At 41.0% G+C, this 14,619-nt stretch overlaps 1 protein-coding gene across 2 annotated transcripts in view; it reads right to left on the minus strand.

Moving 5' to 3' along the window:
- Positions 1-14,619, minus strand: part of CHST8 (carbohydrate sulfotransferase 8) — a 176,235-nt gene that overhangs the window by 74,335 nt on the left and 87,281 nt on the right. The window lies entirely within an intron of this gene.

Here is a 14,619-nt window from a genome sequence, read left to right on the forward strand (position 1 = left end):
TGTCTCCAGCCTTGCTGCTTCAAATTCTTTGCTATTCAACCCAAGTCCAGGCCAATCTCCTAGAGCCATAATTGAGCCTTAATTAGACAGCGTAAAATTCTCTTAATTGGGACACCACAGTGTATCCCATTATCTGCCTTAAAGGAAAAGTAGTTTATTCTGTAGAGCTTTGAATGCAGCATGTTTGCATGTGGTAGGAAGAATTCATGGGCAGATGATAGATCTAAAAAGGCAAAATAAAATATCAATTGAATTCATAAAATATTCACTGCACTTCAACTTTTTTGTCTTGTATTTTTTACTCTTTCTAGAGTAGCTTCTTTGATAAAACACAGGAGATGAACATTTCATGCCTAATCAACACCTGGTAAAACACCACTTTCCTTCTCAATACTGACCAAATGCTGCCATTAAGCAGAATATTTGATATTGCTGTCATGCTCAAGTAGCAGCTATTGTCAGTTTGTATCATGAAACACAATTGCTTTCCTTGAGGAAAACCCATTAAAAGAATTCTGAGTAGCAGTGAGTAGTCTGCTGTGCTCCCAGTGCTATTGATCATGCAACAAGATTCCTCTGATGACTCTTCAAGGCCCTGAATCAGGGCAAAGACTTCTATGAAGATAACTTCATTTTCCATGTATGTCAACACATATGGAAATGGAAATAATGAATTTTTCATTTTGGAGTTATTGAAACCCCATAACTGCTTATTCAGACATGAAGGCTTATAGTGCAGCTAAAATATGAAGGATTAATGTTCAAATATATATAATTAATATGAGATTAATGAAATACATGTGTACAAATCAGTGCCATGATGTTTCATATGGCAGTTGAGTATGGAAATGATTCATGTTTTCATGTGAATTTTCACCCAAGGATTGTCAAGTCTAAAGGTTTGAGATCAGAGATGATAATCTGTGCTGTACTTCTGAGTAACAGAAAGGATCAGCTGCACACAGCCTTATAAAAACTTATTTACTTTCACCATGGAAAATGCCAGATTTTTGTACCTTCAAAAATGTTTTCAAATGTGGTTTGACAGGAGAATGGAAGAGTTGATTATGAGTAGAAAATTGACCTTTTGTTCTGAATTTAAAACACATTTCCATCTTCTGCACAATTCTCAGGTTTTTTATTACCAAAATCAACATTATCTCTCAACAATACAAAGGGTGAATGTGATTAAACACCCACTCACTTGGAACAAGTGGTATCTTGATTCATTTAATTTAGAACATCTGAAGCTTTCAGTGACTTGCCATCTGCTGAGGGTACCTGCTGCAGTCTGAAATGCCCTCGTAGCCATCGGTCACATAAGAGAGATCAGGTTCCCTCCTCCATATGACAGTGTATTTGTGTAGTCTTCATTTAGATAAAAACTGAGCAACCTAAATTGCCTCACAAGGTGTAAATTAATTTCTCCCCAAACCAAACTTGTGGCGCCTCTGATGCAATTTGTGTCAGTGCCACAGTAAAAAGAGACATGGCATCAAAAATTGACTGCATATGCCCAAATGAAGATCTTCTCATTATGCAGGTATTTCTGAGAGATGTAGAGCCCAGCTGCTTTGTCATTGTTGGAGGATGGAAGCCTAAATTTAATATTTTTTTGTTTTGCAAACAAAGCACAGTCCTTGTGAGGGGGATGCAGTTTGGGCAGAGCAGAAGAGATTTAAGCTGCTCACCTTTCCTCACCTCTAGAGTGGCTGGTTTGAATGGTAGGTGCTTTATGGCATAGGAGGGTGTTGAAATTTGCTTTCTCAGCTGCACCTATTATGCAGATAAATACAAAATATTTATCAACTTTTATCAACCTGGCACCTTTCATGACCATTGTGAAAACTTTTGAGCTTGCTGTAGTCTCATACCTCTCCTAATTTACATTTGACTAGAAATTAAAACCAAACCTTTACTAAAGAAGTCTGAATTGGTAAAATCAGCAATACAACAACTGGCTGCATGCTCTTTGAAATGCACTGTGGAGGAAAGGTAAGAATACATTACTCTTAAATGGGAAATACAATGCCAGAGACGGTGTTAAAATTAAAGTAAAACACAAAATATGCCAACAAATGGTGGAACACTGGCTAATGATTTCTGTCCCATCCATAGCTTGGCATCAAATGCTGCAGATGTACAAAAGCTGGCATCAAACCCCACAAAAGCTAGCAGAAGTCTTTCCTGTGGCTTCAGTTTGCTTTGCAGTAGAACACAATTTTTTTGGGGTGTCAAGTATACAGTCATTTGTTTTATTTTATTTTTCCATCCTGCAGTGTTACAACTCTTGGCAGGTTTAAAATTTTTCCTTGTAAACATAACTAGTGCAGATTCAAGCATTTTTCAGATTAAATTTCGAAACTTGGCCAGTATATGACCATGTAGCATCTTGGGAAAGAAGGCAAATTATTATGGAAATACTAGAGAAAGCATACGTGGAGTGCTTTCAAAATCAGCTCAGCTTTTGGGAGCGTAGTGGAAAAGACTCACACTTACGGCCCTTTAACCCCACTTCCCCAATTCCCTGGTAGAATCACGTTGTCTGCCTTTAGATTTACCACACATAAATTGGCACTGTCAGCATGGAAAATGCATTCCTGTTTGTTTTCACACCTAGGTTTTGGTTTTTCTCAAGGGTCAGGAGCTATACTTGGGGTCTAATTCTCCCACTTTCCTGTGCTGTGCAGCCGTAGGGAGAACAGACGTTGGCATTTGTGCCTGGTTGGGTAGGGGCAGGCACTTGGACACAGCTCAGGGGGACCTTGTGTTTAGAACAGTAACAACTTTTCTGGCGTCCAAAATCCAGCCCAAAGGCTGTTTTCATCTTTTTTGTGGCTCTTCAGGGTTTTCCCACTCTATGAAGTGTCCGTGGCTGGAGAGAGGTTGTCCAGAGTGCCCTGGGTGAGAGCTGTCAGTGCTGCTGGTGCTCTGCTTTGGCATAACGCCCTAGGAAAGATTTCATTTACTCAGGGTAAAACTTTTAAGTTGAATTGGGGCATTTCATTGTTTGGAAATTCTCTAGTGTAAACTAGTAATGTAGGGAAAAATACCTTCACAATCCAATGGATTTGGAAAGAAACTTGTGCAGATAAAGTCTGAAGGGAAGGATTCAGTAGCTTTGATTTCTTTTCACAGCTCTGAGCTCACTCCTCGGTGGAAGGAACAAGTAATTTCATTTTCCTGTGGCCCAGCTCTCCTGTATAGAATGAGGACAAACTCAATTCCTTGGACACACTGTTAGTATGCCTTGTTGGTTTAGGGTGTGGATTCCCAGGTGCTCTGTGTCCGTGCCCAACCAGCACAAAGGGACCCCAGCCCATGGCCCCGGGACTCTGCTCCCCCTGCTCTCGTCTTCCTCTTGCAAGATGAAGAATGAGACATCCTGAAAGCATTATTTTGGAAAACCTCCCATGCTTGCAGTCTGAATCACATTTGCCTTGGTAAATAGAGCATACAGCCAGGGTTCTGTTTTCAGGTGAACCCAGTGGCTTTCTGTTTTGTCACTCCTGGGGCTGTGCTGATTTTACTGCACAGCCGAGGGTTGGCTTGTGGTAAAAGTGGAGTGAAGCAGGGCTGGTGATGCCTGGGAGTTTTCTATCTGGGCTATAGTTCCTTGCATTTTCTGTGGTATCAAAGAAGCTCTTTCCCCCCTTTCCATAGTCCTGGAGCTGTGCCCATTCAGGTGTTTGTTCAGCAGGGCTGTAACGCAGGGGAGGGGAGCAGTGGAAGCACAGGAACTTGCCCAAGGAGCATCACTTGGCTGTGCCCAGCTGTCACTCCCAGGGAGCTGATGCTATTCACTTGACCTTCCCAGCACTCTCACTGCTTGGTTTCTCTCACTGTAACAAAGCCTAGTGCCTGGTACAAAATATCTCTCTTTCAAAGTGCTGTTTGTTTGCTTATTAAAAAAATAAATTGTAATTTTGATAACAGGTTATAAAATCATTCCTTAAGTAGGAACATTTATCCTTATCCTATCAGTGCAAATGTCTGGCTAGTAGATTTGGAATCAGTCAAATGATTCATATTATGGGTAAATTTTATCAGTTCAGGGAAGAAAGTAATTTCCCCTTCTTTTTTTTTTTTTTTTAGCACGCTGTAAGACCATTTGCTTTGAGGTTGCACTGTAGGCTAAATTGTGGGGAGTCATGCTGCAGATTGTTTTGATAGAGAAATCTGTGTGTGGAGAGTTAAAATGCTTAGCTAAATGCTTAAAGTCCTTATTCTCTCATAGCCTCGGTGCTGCATCTGACACCTTTTTATTTAATTAGTTCTCAGGGTCTCTTCAGCACCATTTCTATTGCTTATCAAGTCACCAGAAATGGTTTAATCATTGTCTGATTACAGCTCTCCTTCCCAAGGTCTTTATGAAACTGGCACCCTCAGATCATAGAATCACAGAATCACAGAATGGCCTGGGCTAAAAGGGACCTTAAAGCCCATCCAGTGCCACCCCCTGCCATGGGCAGGGACACCTTCCACTAGCCCAGGTTGCTCCAAGCCCCGTCCAACCTGGCCTGGGACACTTCCAGGGATGGGGCAGCCACAGCTTCTCTGGGCAACCTGTGCCAGGGCCTCCCCACCCTCACAGGGAAGAATTTCCTCCCACTGTCCCATCTAACCCTGCCCTCCATTAGTTTGAAGCCATTCCCCCTCGTCCTGTCCCTCCAGGCCCTTGTCAAGAGTCTCTCTCCCTCTTTCCTGTCGGCTCCTTCAGGTCCTGGAAGGCCACAATTAGGTCACCCCAAAGCTTCTCTTCTCCAGGCTGAACAATCCCAACTCTCAGCCTTTCCTGAGCTGCTCCATCCCCCTGGTCATCTTGGTGGCCTCCTCTGGACTCGCTCCAACAGGCTGACAGACGTTTGTACAAGCAGATGTTTGTATGACAGTGCTGTAATGTGGATACTGGGAAGTGTTGTTCTTTGGATGCTTTGAAGTGCAGTGTAAGACCTTTAATATTAAATCAAGTGTTTCAGTGCTAAAAGCCAGCTTCGCTTTTTAATCAACTTTGCAAACCACTGTTTTCATTTCTGAAAGTGGCTTTGCTTTCCAGACCTCCACTTTAGTGTCTGACACTGTCCCCCCAGGAGCAGTGGGACACAGGGCTTTACTAAATGAACATACTATGGATCCCCCCTATTTACAGGTATCTTCACAGCACTCCTCCTGACTCCTGCTGTCTGAAATTGCTCCTTCCATAACTGGTGCTTTTCAGAGACTGTTTTCATTTCAGTTGGGTGTGTTTGCTGACTGTGCCAAATTTTGTTTCAAATGGCCCATATGTGCTGTTTGCAAGACAACCACCTGCTTAAAGGTCTTAAGTTAAAGTGACTATATCAAGGTAGTAAAGCTTAATAACTGACCCTCTTGGGAAAAAGAAAAAAGCCCCAAATTGAAAACCTCATAGAACTTAATTCAGTCTTTGGGTTTGTTTTTGTTTGTTTGTTTGTTTGTTTTGTTTTCCCTGCTTTAAATAAATTACATAGTACATTTTTTTGATGGGGGAGGGGAAGAAAGAAAAAGTGGGATAGGGAAAAAATTAAAATACTAATCAAGGGCACTGAATTCATTACAAAAAAAGTAATATACAAAGTATGTGCAAGATGATAACATGACAATACACAGCTGAGGAAAAATAGCTGGTTATAAAACAGTTTATAAAAATAATAAATCTATATGTACATTATGGTGGTTTCATGTTCTCACAGCTGCACAAAGCTTTAATAGCAAAAACCAATTTTGTACAAAACTGTCCTGGTTTTTGTAGTATTCCCAAACTTGGCTGGATGAAATGTAACGTCTGGGGGGGGCAGATCCCGAGGTAGAGAAGCTGGACACTTTGCAGATGGATGAGACATGACAAGCCTGTTTGCATCAGCTGCTTTTGGGACAGGAGAAGAGAGAATTTGACTAATGCCAAAACCTCTCACTGAATCCTTGAGAATAAAACAGCAATCTGTTGATTCTGTGATAAACCAAATTTCAGCTCAACTGCTAGATTTTCCTTTCCTGTGGGCTCGTGTGCAGTGTGTCAGCTGCTCTTATCTTCCAGTGGTGTTGCCCTGGAAAGAAATGCAATATTGCTCCTGTTCAAATGCTTGCCTGGGTGCTGAGATAACAAAGACACCTCACCAACAAAGTAAGTTAAACCTTTTCATCAACTACATGTAAACCTCAGAAGCAGGAGGGAATAGCCATTCCAGAAATGCTTCTCACACCATGTAACTGCTTCTTCTGTGCCTCAATCATTACAGGGCAGTCTGTGCTGAGAATACCTAATCTATTTGCATTTCATTTGTTTATTTTGTCAGTATTGCAGAGCTAAATCCATAAACAATTCTTTTATTTCAGTGTACTGGCAAGTTCCCATACTACTGATATTAAATATAAAAAAACCCCTAATTTTGAAAAATAATTATTAAGGATATTGTCCTTTATTTGAACAAATACCTAGTTTGCTAAATAGAAGAAGTAACCTTTTTTGAATGTTATAAGCACAGACTTGTATTTCTCAAGCACCAGACTCTAATGTAGATATCTTTCTTAAAAACACCACAAATAGATTTGTTCAACTCTTGTGGGTTTGCTGCCATTTCCTTTACAACATGGGAATCAATATTCTTTCAAGTATAACTTGTTAATATACAAATGAATAATAGAAGGTGCATATTTTGCATAGTAAATAATTATGGGAGCCAGAAATGTTCTCTGTGCCTCTGTTCCAAAATTCTATACTACTTATAATTCACTGCATGAACCTTTCAATTACATGTCAATAAACTGCTTATGGGCCCCTTGAAAGCCAGTCCAGTTTAATAGTATTAGGTGACAAGAATTTTCATGATAATTAACTTCTGTATCTTTCCTCATTAGTGAAGGCATGTCAGACATAAAGAATCCTACAATTGCTCTGCAGGAATACTTTATATTTGTTTTTAATCACGACATTTTCAAAATTAGTTCCTTTTAAAGGGTCACTGGTGGCAGTTATTGAATAGCTATTTAGGCCAGTTTTGTTATATTTCCTTCATTAGTGGGGTAATTCACCGAACTGAGATGACATTTAACTGTGTTCAGGGATTTGCAACTTAACTAATGTGTTTTTATTTGGAACATTTCAGACTTATAGCAAGCTCTTTGATCATCTGGATTTTGTTAGTGATAGATTACCACAGACACTTAGATGTTTAAAAGAAAAGGTCTAAGAAAAAGACCTTCACAGTCACTTATTCTTTCCTTTCTTCTACCAAGGTAGAAGGTTTCCATGTTACCAATGGAGGAAACCTCAATGTTGTCTTATTTTAAAATGCTATGAGTAATTAATTTACCATAGCAGCTACATTTAAAGAATTATCTCTGTCAGTAAACAGGTTTTTTTAATCTCACAGGAGACTGAAACAAATACAGATGCCTAGATTTGGAAATTTGTATGCCTTTGGAAGTTTGAGCTTTAGTCTTAGGAGAGGAATTTTCCTTGGTGGCTGATAGTTGCCTGTACTCTCTTTTAGCAGCTCCTCTCTATCCTTTTCTTTTGACACACTTCTGTTATTTGCCACATCCTGTCACTATGACAACTGAACATTGTCTTGTCCAATATTACACCAAACTCAAAACCAAAACCTTTTTACTTGGGTAATATTTATGTAATTTCTCTTTTCTCTGAACTTTTATTTCTCTTTCTCTCCTCCTGCTGTTGTCAGGGACCTGTTTTGTCAGCAGGCCAAGGTGCCACGAGGAAGGACAGCCACAGCTGGGCATGGGTGATGGGAAACAACAGTGTTGGAGAATGGAGAATCTCAACCCCACCTAACAAAAAGCCTGGTTTTGTACCATCAACCTTCACTCTCCACACAAATGAAAATCCTTTGTTGCTTTGGATAAGTTTAAAAACTCAATTCCCTTTATGAAATCTGCTGGATTTTTTTTCCCCCCTGAAAAATGTCAATGCTTCTATCAGCCAAAACCTCAGCCCAACAGATCTTTCAGTCGCTGCTGTCTCTGGGCTTTTGAGTATTCGCTGCTTCCTCTCTCCTTCTTGAATTATTATTGACTTACTACTTAAACAAAGCACCCTTCAAATACAAATTTGTATTTACACAATTTTTACCTGTATAGTTATGAAATCCTGTGCTTTCAGGGGACGTCTACTCCATTTCATCTCTTTTATTTCTAACCACTCCTGGTCCAGCCTTTACTGACATTTAGAACACTGTTTTACTTTTGAATTGAGTACCTTTGCAGGTGACCCAACAGAGATAAATATCACCCTATAGGGACCCAAGCAGATATGAATTTTCATGACCCCTTTCATATGTGTAAGATTGACAGGGGTTGCCATTCCAAAGAGAACCTGTGATTCAATTCCCAAAACAGAGCACTTGCTCTTTAAAGTGGTTTAAAAGAAAAGAGTCAATAAGTAAGGAATGAAATTCGAGGACCTCGCTCTTCTGTACTGGAATTAACTCTTTACTTTCTGACTGAGTAGAAGATAATGGGAAATCAGGATGCACCAGCATAATAGTTTTTTACTGAGAGACAAGGGGCTTGTAGGGATTTAATGGAATATCTTAATGCATCATGTTTTGTCACACTGAACTGTGTATCATACTCTTGGATGGATTTTTAAATGTAATACATTAAAAAGGAAGTCAAGTTATTGATAAATAGAAATGATATCCTGTGTTAAAATTAAAAAAATAGTAATGTATAGGAAGCTGAATACACACATCTCAGTGAATTTAGAGACTTTTTTTTTTCTTCTTTCTAGACGAAGACAGCAATCTCTACCATAATCTCAAAAGATAGGTGAGGAGAAGGCTGGGCTTTTGTCTTTTTACAGAAATGACTGTCATTAATACAATCCATGCCAAAATTCATCATCATCAGCTGTCCAGCCAGGGAACAGAGGAAGCAGTCATTCTTTCTAAGAACAGCTCCCACAGTTAGGGGACACTTAAGACATTCTCTAGTTCCTTTTATCCTAGTTACAACTAACTGATTTTTTCTTTTTTAAATTATGATAGATTTTGAACTGAATTTGCTTATTTATAGGTACTGTTACGAGGAGAATGAAGGACCTACTAATTGTGCTTGATGTGGTCTAACTCTTCTGTGGCATTTCAAGGAGAGCTTGACCATGCTCTTGAGCAATTGCTAAGTCTATTGTGATGGTTGTGGTTTGAAGCCTTCAGGACAATGTTTGGCACACTGAGATATCATCATGTATCACCTTACATGCTGTTGAGGGAATGTAAGGAACACAAATCCTTTCATCTTTGTTTACTAATAGTCATTACTAAAGTAGATATTTCCAGCTGAACAGACCAGAACAGTTCAAACAGTGTCAAACACCCACCCTCCTCTACCTAAGAATACAATTTCTCCCTTGGACTTGATTCTGTCATGCTGTGAAAAACAAGAAGCAGACAATCTGTGGAGCCCAACAGACTTGCCTGTCTTTTCTGTAGAAGATGCTCAGCTACGGTGATGACAGGGAAATGTAAGAGTGAATGGCTGTGGACCAGACTTGTTTGAAAAGAAAACAGAGAACAAGAGGAACCATCCCTTGATTCTGCATATCTGTACTGTTTTAAGAGCCCATTGTAACTGAAGAACATGGAGTCAATGGAGTCAAAATAGAATTAATTCAGTACTGAGTAATGTATTCAATCCCTGTACAGGACATCCATTTAAGAGCTGGACTCCTTGTGGGTTCCTTCAAGCTCAAAATATTCTGTGATACTGCTCTAGTGTATATTGGTTTATGCTACTGGGTGTTTCTTGGGAAAAAGGCAAGTAATGCAGGAAGGAAGACCGGGAAGAAGAGTTGCAGTGGGATGTACATGTGCACATCACCTGCTGCTCTGGCATTTCTTTCATGCTCAGCAGTCCCACAGAGTTCGGTGGAATGTGGAGAACTCCATTATGAAGCTGAAAACAGGGAATGCATAGGTTGATCAAAATATGTGTCGAAGCCTAGGAGATGTGAATTGCTGCAGGAAAATTTGGGCTAGTTGCTTGAGTTCAGATATAGTGGATTCCACTGTGACTCTAAGTATGGAAAAATAACACTCAAAACCTAAATCTGAAATTGGGGTCCATCAAGACAGAAGTTTTCCTGAAGTGCTGGGCCTTTGGGACATAACTGGAGCATTCGAACATCAGCATCTTGGAAGACAGTTTGATTTTAAAGCAACATAAATAAGGATTAAGGTACATAAATTTCCTGTCTCTAAACTGGGATTCTCAAGTGGCTTTATGAAGCTAAGAATATGTATAGGAACTCTCTTTTATCATAAGCATATTTCCCTTATGGCATGTTTCCTGTATGATCTCTAGAAACAGTTCTATTTTTAGGTGTGTTATTTAAAATGTTTTCCTGATGGCACATCTAAGCATTGCTAAAAAACCCTGAAATGCTTTAATAGGAATGATTTTAAAGCATTTTTCTGGCTTAGATGTAGCAAGCAATAACTGAAATAAGAAGCCATTAGGAAGCTAGTCATACTTCCTTAAAATTGATACTAAGCTGTTCATAACACATTCTGAATAAAATAACATTTTTTTATTTGTTCATTATAGAATGTGCCTTAAGGAGAATGGGTTTTATTGCAGTAAACTGAAATAGTTATGCACAGAATAAATACATGACAAAACAAGGAGGCAGAAGAAGGATTTTGAAGACCTATATACTGTAGAGTGTGAAGCATTGTTCAATAAAATAATGTGACTGGCTTGGTTGTTGTCCACGAGAAAATCTGAGTGGAAACCTGTAGTTACAGATGTCTTGGTGACATGGGGGACTCTGAGAGAAATGGAAGCACTGGATTACAAGAAAATGAATATTTGACATGCGCTTTGTAGTTGCCTTCTATAGTTGTCTTTCAATTCCTTCCTCACTAATGCTTGTTATCAGTAGTAATGCAGACATGACTGCTCAGTACTGACAAGCCCCTGAACACAAGGTGCATGTCTATGAACACTGGATATACAAAACAAGACAAGCAGCAGCTTTTTGTGATGTCCCAGTGTCGCTGCAGCGACGACACGACACCAATGTGCACTGCAAGTGCTGTGAGGATTTTAAAAGGGAAATTCAGAAATAGCAAGGTGCTTTACTGAATTCAGATGACAGGTGCTGCTGCCTTAATAGCTCCTCCAGTAACCTGTGTGTGTGCAGGTGCTCTTTTCTTTCTCTTGCCTGCTTGGCCTCTTGCATTGCCTTTCTCTCCAGCCTCAGGCCCATCATGTCTTTCAGTCTTGCCTTTGGGCAAGCAGGTGACTGCTCAGCCCAGCCCACACATAGCACACCACCTCTCACCTCATCTCTAATCTTATTAACATTTAGTAAGTGACTTATCATTTAATTTTGCCTGGTCATAGGATTATAACACACAGGCCATAGAGATGCCCCCTAAGTAATTTTATATCCTAGCCAGTACAGGAATGTAAGACTCTCCTGGCCAAATGAACTCTGCATTGTAGAAGCCCACCAGCAGTAGGGAAGGCTTTACTGTAATGGTGCTGCTCCTGACCAGGCTGACACTGTAACATTGGTGGCCCATCCTGAAGGTGTTCTCAGCAGGTGAACAGCGTGGTGCAGACCACCCCTAGAGCAAAGAAGTTTTGTTGTTAGCTCATCCTCCCAAGTGGTAAAACACACTACCTGAGGTACTGGTGGCTCTGCATGAGAATCCTGATGACTGCCCTACTCCTTGCCAGGCCAAATGTGAAGCCCCGGATTGTGCTGGTTTTCGCTCATTTCCCCTAAAAGAATCTTACATTTAAATCTCATTACAGTTATGCACCAAAATCAAGTAAGTCCTTCAAAAGTCTATAGTGTGGACAGTTGTGTTTTATTTAAGGCAGTTACAAAGTAGTAGGGTTTTCCTTCATTTTCTTTCCCAGGCTCAGAGGTTACACTTTCCTTTGACAAAGCATTTACCAAGTATTGGGTTTCCTTTCAAATGCAGCATCAGTTTAGACCCAGAACAGGTGGTGTCAGCCACTCACACTGTGCTCATGCTACTCATATGACGTGGGACAAGGTGCAGCAACCATCCTGCTGTTTCTCTGCTCTAATAAATGAGAAACCTGTGGGTAAATTACAGCTTGTGGTGCATGATCACGGACATTGTCAGTGGCTGCACCGCAGTTGTCTTAGCAACAGCCACAGCCCACAAGCTAAAGAACAGCTTCTTAACTCCCAAATGGATAAAGAGACATTGATGCTTTGTCTCCACATGGAAAAATACATGTACACTGTAATAAGTGTTCTCCTCCCTACTAGAATTAGTTTATAGGGAAAGCTGGGGATAAATATACATTTTCTCTGTTGCATGACCAGCCTGCATTCCTTCATGCATTATGGGACACTGTAACCAAGAGGGCACGTGCACAGTAAACCTGCAAAAAGCCAAGTGCCCTTATGTCACCTGACTGAACAGGAATGTGTTCTGCACATACCAAAAAACCCTGCTGGATTCCCCCTGCTGAAACCCCAGAGAGAGTTTGTGAGGACTGGCCTCATTCACAGACAGCTGATACAAAGGGGAGATCCCTAACTCTTGCTGGCTTTGGATCAGAGCTGTGTGTGTAAAATGGATGTCTAGAATCCATTCTCTTTGAGTGAGACACATTGAAATGAAATAATTGATATAGGCACCAAAACTTGAATTATTCCGTTGCTTTTCCAATGCATGTTTTTAGAAACATGGATTGTGTGAGGCTGGCAGGATGAATTGGGCTTGGAGGCCGTGTCGCTGTGCCTGGTACAGCTTTGTGATAACGTCTGTTTGCTGTGCTTTTATCCTGAGCTGAAAGGAGAGTGATTACTCTGTCATGACTGGATAATTTTCAAAGATTTTACTGGGGATTATTAGTTTTACTGCTCTAATAAACATATAATTAAACAATGCCTCTGTATTATTGGATCCTAGTCTGCTTTGTACACAATGGATTTACAGCATGTCAGTAAATATTGAAACTGTGATGCAGTAATTAAGATTTACATAAACCTTCTCTGGGAGGAGGATGGGAGATTTTTGCTGTGAGACTCAGCTGAATTGTTGCAGTGGTTGGAAAGTTTCTGAATGAGAGGAGGAAACACTGGCTACTTCAAATCTTTCTCCCCAAGTTATTTAGTTTTGCTCAAGATTTCAGCCTTAAATTTAAAACTCTGAGGGAATGGAAGTCCTTCTCAAAGTCTAGGCCAGCACTCCCTGACATAAGCCAAGGCAAATGAATATCCAATCTGCAATCTAAGGGACAACCTTGAAGCAGGAGAACATATTCAGGAGCTCTCTTCCTCTACCTGCCTGTTAAGGCTTTATTCAATTTGACATGCCCTGCATTGCCAAATGCATTCCACCAAAGGACAGGAGCTGAGATGTTCAAACCTGACATTTGATTAAAAGCACAGCATCCTTCATTTGAAGTGGTGAACCTTTTTCAGAAAAAAAAAATCCAAAAAGATATTAAATTATCAATCAAACAGATAGCAGTTTAGATACCATACTTTATGAAGCAGAGCAGGCTTCAGGAAATTGGTGAGTGAAGTCCCCTGGGAAAATGCTTTTGCAGGTGCTGAGGTCCATCAGTGCTGGTCACTTTTTAAACATCACCTCCTAAGGGCACAGGAGCAGCAATTTCCAAATGTCACAAGTCAAAGCAGGTGAGGCAGAAGGCCGCTTGGCTGAGCAGGGATCTTCTCTTGGAAATAAGGTAAAAAAAGAAGGTGTGTGCCCAGTGGAAGCAAGGTCAGGTGACATGGGAAGAATACAGAGATTCTGATTGCTGCTGTAGGGAGACAATTCATGAGGCCAAAGCTCAGCTGGAGTTGAAGCTGCCAGAAGTGTGGGGGACAATAAAAAGAGTTTTTAAAAATACATTAATGGCAACAGGCAGCATGGAAATATCACTGGCCCATTCCAGGATGGGGATGGTCACCTCCCAAACAGGGAGAGAGACAAGGCAAAGGCGTTTAATGCTTTCTTTGCCTCTGTCTTCAACATGGATGATGGAGCAAGGTGGTCTCAGTGCCCTCAGCTGGAGGACCATGGCTGTGAGAATGATCAACAGCCAGTCAACCCTGAAGTTGTGTGGGATCTGCTGCTTCAGCTGGATCCCTGCAAACCTGTGGGGCCTGATGGGATTCATCCCAGAATTCTCAAAGAGCTGCTGATGTCATCACAAAACCTCTCTCGCTGATTTGTGAGTGGCCTTGGGAAGCCGGGGAGGTCTGGGCTGACTGGAAGCTGGAGAATGTTGTCCTGATTTTCAAGGGCAAGAAGGGCAAGGAGGAGGGCCCTGGAAACGACAGGCTTTTTGGGCACCACAATGTAAAAAAGACATTAAGCTATTGGAGAGTGTCCAAAGGAGGCCATGAAGATGGGGAAGGGCCCTGAGTGGAAGCCATGTGAGAACACTGAGGGCACTTGGTCTGTTCAGCTGGAGAAGAGGAGACTGAGGGGAGACCTTCAGCATCCTCCTGAGGGGCAGTGGAGGGGCAGGTACCGATCTCTGGTCTCTGTGACCAGTGACAGGACCCGAGGGAGTGGCTGGAGCTGTGTTAGAGGAGAGTTAGGTTGGGTATTAGGAAAAGGTTCTTCCTCCAGA

Source organism: Neopelma chrysocephalum, unplaced genomic scaffold (assembly GCF_003984885.1).
Source record: "Neopelma chrysocephalum unplaced genomic scaffold, ASM398488v2 Primary Assembly neopelma1_159, whole genome shotgun sequence".
NCBI classification, from domain to species: Eukaryota; Metazoa; Chordata; class Aves; order Passeriformes; family Pipridae; genus Neopelma; species Neopelma chrysocephalum.